Raw genomic sequence first — 7685 nt, 5'->3', positions numbered from 1 at the left:
GTGATGACACTTCATTAAATGAGAGTAAAATGAATCAATAAGAGTCATTATTTTTCATCGCCCATGCCTCAAGTGCTAGCACATGATAGGATGGGAGTAGAGAGGATGCTTGATTGTGACCTTGCTTCATTAGGATGCCTTGGTTGTACGAAAGGATAGTGATGCCACATAGAGATACTAGGGGGTTTAGACTGTTAAAAGACTACTAGGGTAACCGTAGAGTTGGCTTATGCGATGACACTTTCCCTTTTACATAGTATATTTCCTATGTATATTTGTTGCCTCTAGGTTTAGATGTCACTTTTGTCTTGGTACCTTGAGTTAGATTGCTAACAGGTTTTCCTTGACCTAGATATTACTTTTGACTTTTGGGATTGTTATCCCATTTGGGACTTGAGACTATCTCCTCAGCATGGTGGGAGTGAACCCTTTTTGGGTTACCATGAGGTCGGGTGGTAGTGCTTTTACTTTTGCCATTGATATCCTTTAGTTCAATGTCATGGCTAGAGTTTCTTGTTTGCATTACCTTTCATTCTATTCTTGTGTACAATGATGAATGGTTATACCTATTGTATTGCATTTTATTTTGATGCAGGGGCTTTTAGTGGCTTTCTAAGCAGGAGCTTATAGTAGTTTTTTTAGAGCTTTTTCCTTAGTTTTTAGAATGTTGGTTTTTATTAATAACCTCAAAATATTACTTCCAATTTAGAATGCTAATTGGCAGTTCATCTTATCTAAGTTTTAGCAAGCTTCAAGAAAAAAATCAAATTTTTTTGAGTTGTTTCAAAAATTACCAAAAATGGCAAAAAATAGTTTTATGAAAAAAATTGCCAATAATGGTAATTTTGGATTTGTATTTAAAATTGTAATTTCTCTCATTGTGAAAGAGGAGGATTTGGAAGAATAATAAAGAAGAATTTGGAGTTCTAATATTTGGTTTTGTGTTCTTTCTCTCTTATGTTTTTGTTAATTGTTTAAGGAATTTTGGCTACATAATCTAGTATTAGAGCACAAAAGGTTTGGGAAAAGGAGATTTTTGCATTTGTGTAGTTGTGAGTTTATGTTTATGAAAGTTGAGAAGAGGAACTAGTTTCCAAAAATCAAGGTAGAAAAGAAAAGATTCAATTGTGACTAAGGACGAACTTGTTTGAAGAGCTAGATTTGTTGATGAAGTATTTGCATAAGAGGAAAGAAGAAAATAAAATAAAAGAGAAAGAGAGGAAGATGAAGGAGGAAGAGATGAGGAAATTAGAGTTGAAAGAAATGGTAAGAAAATTACAAGAAAATTGGCAACAATTAAGAAAGCTAAGGGTCCATTTGGTTCCTAGAATTTAAAAAACCTGAATTTCTACAAACCTTGGATTAGCCAAATCAAGGTTTTGTATATCTTCATTTTGATTTTTGGGATTTTACTAAAACAGTTTGTTTCACTTGGAAGATGCATGTGAAGACACATTTTTATGCGTAAGTTTGGAGTTGAAGGCAAATTTCAAAAAGTAGTCTAATCTATTGTTTTCACACTACTTAAAAATCAAAACCAAATTTTGATTTTCAATTCCTACTTTTTTAAGGAAGTTGGAAAACTTGGTTTTGAGGCAAAATTGGAAGTCTCGTATGCTAATTCTATTTTGCAAATTTTGAAACTAATGCACAAATTTTCAAATCCAAGTTTTAAAAATGTCAATTCCTGTCATCTTTCAGAAACCAAACAGACCCTAAAGGAATTAGAAATGCAAAAATGGTACTTACTAGTCAAGAAGAAGATCACATGGCTTGTTCAGAAGATTATTTAGAAAAAGAAAATGAAAGAAGAGACAAGTAAAATAAAGGAAGAGGTAGAAAATGAAATGGTGAGTATACATACAACTATTTTGACATCAATAATTGAAAAAGACAAGATATACACAATTCTAGAAGAGTCATGTTGTCATTTTCAATTACCTAAGTATGATGTTTTTACTAACCATGTGGAAATGCATGAAAATAAGGTTTCTAATGAGTATTTTTTAGATTTATTTTTTAATACAGTAGATGCAAGGTTGGAAGGTTATTATGTGAATTGTGGTAATGATCAATATGTTGAAGACATACATGATTATAGTACAAAGGTTTATACAAAAGCAATGGAATTTTTTATTTTAAAGGATGAGATATTGACTAGATTTTGGGTTAAGAAAAATAAGAGGAAGAGGGATCTAGTGACAGTTGCAAAGATGAATGATAAAATGTCAAAAAATTGGAAGACCATGAAGAAGGAATAAATTTGCATTCCTTTGAGTCAATTATATCAATGTTTGATACAATGAAAGGAAAAGTTCTAAAAAAGAAACTATACACATTCAAAAAACAACTTGCAGGAGCTATGTTCTTTCAACCAAAGGAGAATGATGTAGGAGCTTTTAGTAGTTTTTTTAAAGCCTTTTCCTTAGTTTTTAGAATGTTGGTTTTTATTAATAACCTCAAAATATTACTTCCAATTTCAAATGTTAGTTGGTAGTTCATCTTATCTTAGTTTTAGCAAGCTTCATAAAAAAATCAGCTTTTTTTTCGAGTTGTTCTAAAAATTACCAAAAATGGCAAAAAATAGTTTTATGAAAAAAATGTCAAAAATGGTAATTTCAGATTTGTATTTAAAATTGTAATTTCTCTCATTGTGGAAGATGAGGATTTGGAAGAATAATAAAGAAGAATTTGAAGTTCTAATATTTGTTTTTGTGTTCTTTCTCTCTTATTTTTCGGTTAATTGTTTGCAGAATTTTGGCTGCATCATATTTCATGGATCTTAAAAGATGACGTGATCTATTTTATGATGTATATTCTTTTAGCCTTTCATACCCTGCCACTTGTGTAGTGGATGATTGTGCATTCTGATTATTGCCAAGTGGCATTCAAGATAATTGTATATTATTTAAATGGATTTGTACTTGTAGTTATTCTTTAATGTGGATGTGTTATATATTGGTTTTAGTATTAATTAAACTTAAATGTGATTCAACATCATGGGACCCTTAAGAATTGTAATCTTTTTTATGGTATGTGTTTATGTGTATGTTATTACTTCCACTATTTTATTTCTATTGTTAAATTATTATATTTCAAAAAAAAAAGTTTGGCAAACTTAGTGAAACTTTAAGTTAATTTCTTTTGGGTTCCCTAGCAGGGCATTACAATATAATCTATAAGGAAGGGGCTTCATTGAAATCCCTTTACATCAAGCACATTTATTCTCATTTATGATACCCCCTAAATTTTGTAAAGAGAAATGTTTCCATTATGTATGTGTGAGCACACCGATGAAGGAAGGAGAAGCCTTAGAATAGTCCTAGGGGATTTTGGCATGTGGATGGTATTTATTCACAAGCATAGCATACGTGGAGGGGCAAGTTGGTCCTGACCTACTTCAATAATAAGTGATTGGACTAGGTTATGTGAACCTTGACCTTTTTGGCCCCCCCCTCTCCCTGCCCCGCCTCTCTCTCACACAAACACACACATCACACCAAAGTAGGAGCTATAACTTTTTCAATATTTTGATGCATATTCAAGATCATCTTTGAGTAACATCATTGACAATGTTATAGGATTCAAGTATGTTAGTACTGATTTTGAAACTATGTCTAATGTATTATTCATTTGTCGTCCCTACACATGTTTTCTTTGGGAGATTCATGGAGATCATGTCACATGTTTCAATTGCTAGAGGATATTGTAACATATTAAATAGCATTCCCCTTGTAGATGAAAATTGTAAATGTATTATGATGATGTTACTTTAGAAGAGCTTGAGTAAATAACAAGTTTTTCATATTCTAATGGATAAGAGTTTTGTATCCTAGTCCCCCCTCATCAATTTGAGATCCAATACCCTTCATATATCACTTCAATCAATTGGATATCATGGAATATTTGGCCCTAATTGATTTATTTCAACAAGACATCCACCATTTTCTATACATAGCTAGTAGATCTATCTTGTAAATTCATCATCCTTTCATTTGGAGTCTCAAGTTATGGTTTTGTCTAGGCTATCCAAAGGACATTTATATCCTATTTGTTTCTAACTATATCATCACTATTAACCCATGATCTTCATCACTTCCACTTTATGTTACTTGTGATTCATATATTGTAGGCCATTGATCATCCTTGTTTGTGGAGTCTCAATTTGTAGATTTGGGGAATTATTTTGAGAACATTCATATCTTCTTTGATAATATATGCATTATTATTGTTATTCCATCTGCATTACCCATTGAGCTCATTTTATATTGATCTTTACATGTTTCTAAATTGACATCATCTCATTTTGGCATGAGGACATTTCAGTAGTTTCAGAGACCCACATCGTTTGGATTTAGATTCTTTTTTTTTTGCATCCTACAAGAACCCCATTCTCCAATCATTATTAGATTTTATTCTTCATATGGAGGCATGTTGGTTGTAGATAGTGGGTCATGTTCTAGGTTTAATATTTCATCCTTGGAGCATAAACTATTTTTTTATGAGTTATATTCATATTCTCATTTCCTCTCTTCTATTGGGGATGTCTATCCTAATTGTGTGAAAGAAGTAGTCTATAAGAAGTTGCATTTAGTCATATTTCTATTCTTGTTTTAATAGTTTAATCAATTAGTTGTAGGAATAGGAATATCTATTCTAGAATAGAAAATGGGGGTACGCATTCCTATTCTCTGTTTGGTCAAGCCAGAATTCGATGGGGAATTCATAGACCCAAAAAATTATATTTTCTAAAATAAATAAAACTAGAATAGGAATATGTATTCCAATTCCACCTATTTGGGTGGAATTGCAAAACCTCATTCTATTTGGGAGGAATTGCAAAACCACGTATTTATATTTTATTTCATATTCCAATTCTAATTTGGTGCATCCAAATGAAGAATTTACATATGCCTGTTCCGCTTGTATTCCTGTAGCCAAACAGACCTTTATATTCTATTTTTTTATAGAGAAGTTTTTTTCCATGTAGTTTTCTCCTTTTCATGAATTGGGAGAGATTTTATTTGTTTGTGCATGGGTGCCTCATCAGATCCTATTGCCAAAACCCATCAAATCATCTATTTATACATTTTCATTTCACTTGCAATTAAAAGTTTTAGTTTTTTCAAAGTCAATCTCAAGGGTTGATGGTAGAATTTAATTAAGATTTAATCACCTTAGCAATTGACTAATCATTCATTAATTGCTTAAGTCATGTATTAATTTACTTGGCATTTAAGCTAAATATTGAAATGCTTTTCTATTATATTAGATTGAATTAATTATAGGTCATGTTGTCTCAATTCATAAGATTAGGATACTTGTTTAGTGATCTAAGTTGATCTTAACTTGAGGTTTCATCTAGAGTTTTATCTTTATATTTTTATAAGCATTAATTGCAACCTATCTTATTTATTTGCGTTAATCCAATTTCAATGTATCAATTCAATTGATGCATAATAATCATTATTTCTTAATCAATATATCTCAACATTACATGACACATAATCAAGCTCTTTCTTGAGCCAAATGTGATTAGACCATTGGCTGAAGGTGAGCTCTAGGATTCATGGGGTTACTACTAATTCAAACACTTTTCCATTTGGGCATCATCTTGGTCATAGTAAAAACTTCATGAGTGGCCCTCAATATTCATGAGGATCTTCCTCTCACCAATGTGATGGTTGTGTTGTTATGCAAAGCCTAATCATCCTCAGAGGTTAATTATTGGACCCACTTTATTTAACATGGTTTCTTCCCTAATTATTACTATGGAGGTTTGGGGGAAAAAATATTGTATAAAAATGCTTAGGGTTAGGGATTTCATAATATATGATGAGATTGTAGCTTCTTATAGTGATATTGAGTTGTAAGGGATTGCAAATTGTAATCAGGTTGTAGTTACTAGATAATAAGAATATTGGACTCGTTGTTTGGTTGACATAGCCCATGGATTTGGTGAACAACATTAAATATTTGTGTCTTGTGTTCTCTTCTGTGTGATTTATTATCTTATGATAATGGTTATATTTGCATGTAATTTTTATTTATGTCTCATAAATCCCAACAAGTGGTATCATAGTGAGGCCATTGCTTTTTAGCTATCCTCTACAGGAAGTTCTCATGATTGAGTGAGAGAAATGAGAAATGAGGGCAAGCTAAAGGTTGAGATGTCTAATGGGAAGAAGTTTTAGTTATGGAAAATACAAATGGAGAACTATCTTTTTCAAAAGGATTTATGATGGATATTGGAAAGAAAATCTGGAATAAACTGAAAACTATGACAGATGAGGACTGCCTAATCATTTGGACAAAAAGGCACTTGGAAGTATTCATTTATGGCTAACACAATTGGTTGTGTTTAATATTACAAAATAAAAGATGACTAAAGATTTGATGCAAACCTTAGGAATGTTTAGGAAGGTTGTATGAAAAACCCTCTGCTTCAAACAAGGTACTTCTCACAATCTAACCCAGAAACCAGAACTCTTAAGGTACTTCTCATGAAGCATTTATTTGATATAAAGATGGTAGAAGGTGGATCTATTGTAGATTATTTAAATATATTTAATATGATTACCAATCAATTATCTTCTATAGATATTCATTTCAATAAAAAAAAATTGAGTTCTTTTGATTTTCTATTCTTTTCTTGAAAGCTAGAGTGGCTTGGTAATGGATGTGAGTAATTTTGTTTCTGGATCTAATATCCTAAAATTTGATAGTGATTGGTGTTATTCTGAGTGAGGAAACACATAGAAAACCCTCAAGTGGATCTACATTAGGAAGTGTTTTGAACATACAAATTAGAGGAAGAACTAATGAGAGAGGAAGTAATTATGAAAATCATGGAAATTCAAGAGGAAAATAAAAGAGAAAGAGGTCTCAATCTAGGGGTCCAAGAGATATTTGGTACTATGGGAAACTAGGGTACAAGAAGAAAGATTGTTGGACTCGAAAGAGAAATGAAGGAGACAAATAAGATGGAAACAAGGAGGAAAATGTTATAAGTAAATTTTTTGAAGAGGATGCTTCGCTTCTTTCGTTAGAAAGTGTTGATGATTTATGAGTTTTAGATTCAAGGGCTTCATTTCATTCTACACCCCATAGAGGTTATTTTATTGATTATGTCCAAGAAGATTTTGGACTTGTTTATTTGGGGGATAATAAAATTTGTTAGATTGTTGGAAAGGATTAAGTTTTTGAATGAGAATCATTGGATACTACAAGAGGTCAGACATGTTCCAAGGTTGAATGGGAATTTAATTTCAATAGGGAAACTAGGTGATGAGGTTGCACAATTACTTTTAATGATAAAAATTGGAAGTTTCAAAACGTTCCTTAGTAGTAGAAAAATGTGTGAAAGTAGGCACCTTATATCTTTGTATAGGTCATATTGTTCCATTTACTTTAATTATTTCAGAGAAAAATAAATTTTCAGAGACAATTGTTATAGTTGAGTAGGGAGAACAAATAGTTGCTCTAGACTTTGAAACAACTCTATGACACAACAGAATTGGGCACATGAGTGAGAAATGTATTAAATTACTTTTGTCCCCTCGCCAAGTTTGAATTCAAAAGTTTAGCCCGCCCAACGGCTATTTCCCAAATTTAATATTATTTATGCACCTAGGAAATATTAAAAAGTAAATGACCAAACCTTATATTATTTCATGTTTCCTAAA

Source organism: Cupressus sempervirens, chromosome 7, assembly GCF_028749045.1.
Source record: "Cupressus sempervirens isolate cs-2001-9-10 chromosome 7, ASM2874904v1, whole genome shotgun sequence".
NCBI lineage: Eukaryota > Viridiplantae > Streptophyta > Pinopsida > Cupressales > Cupressaceae > Cupressus > Cupressus sempervirens.
This window is presented reverse-complemented; position numbering follows the sequence as displayed.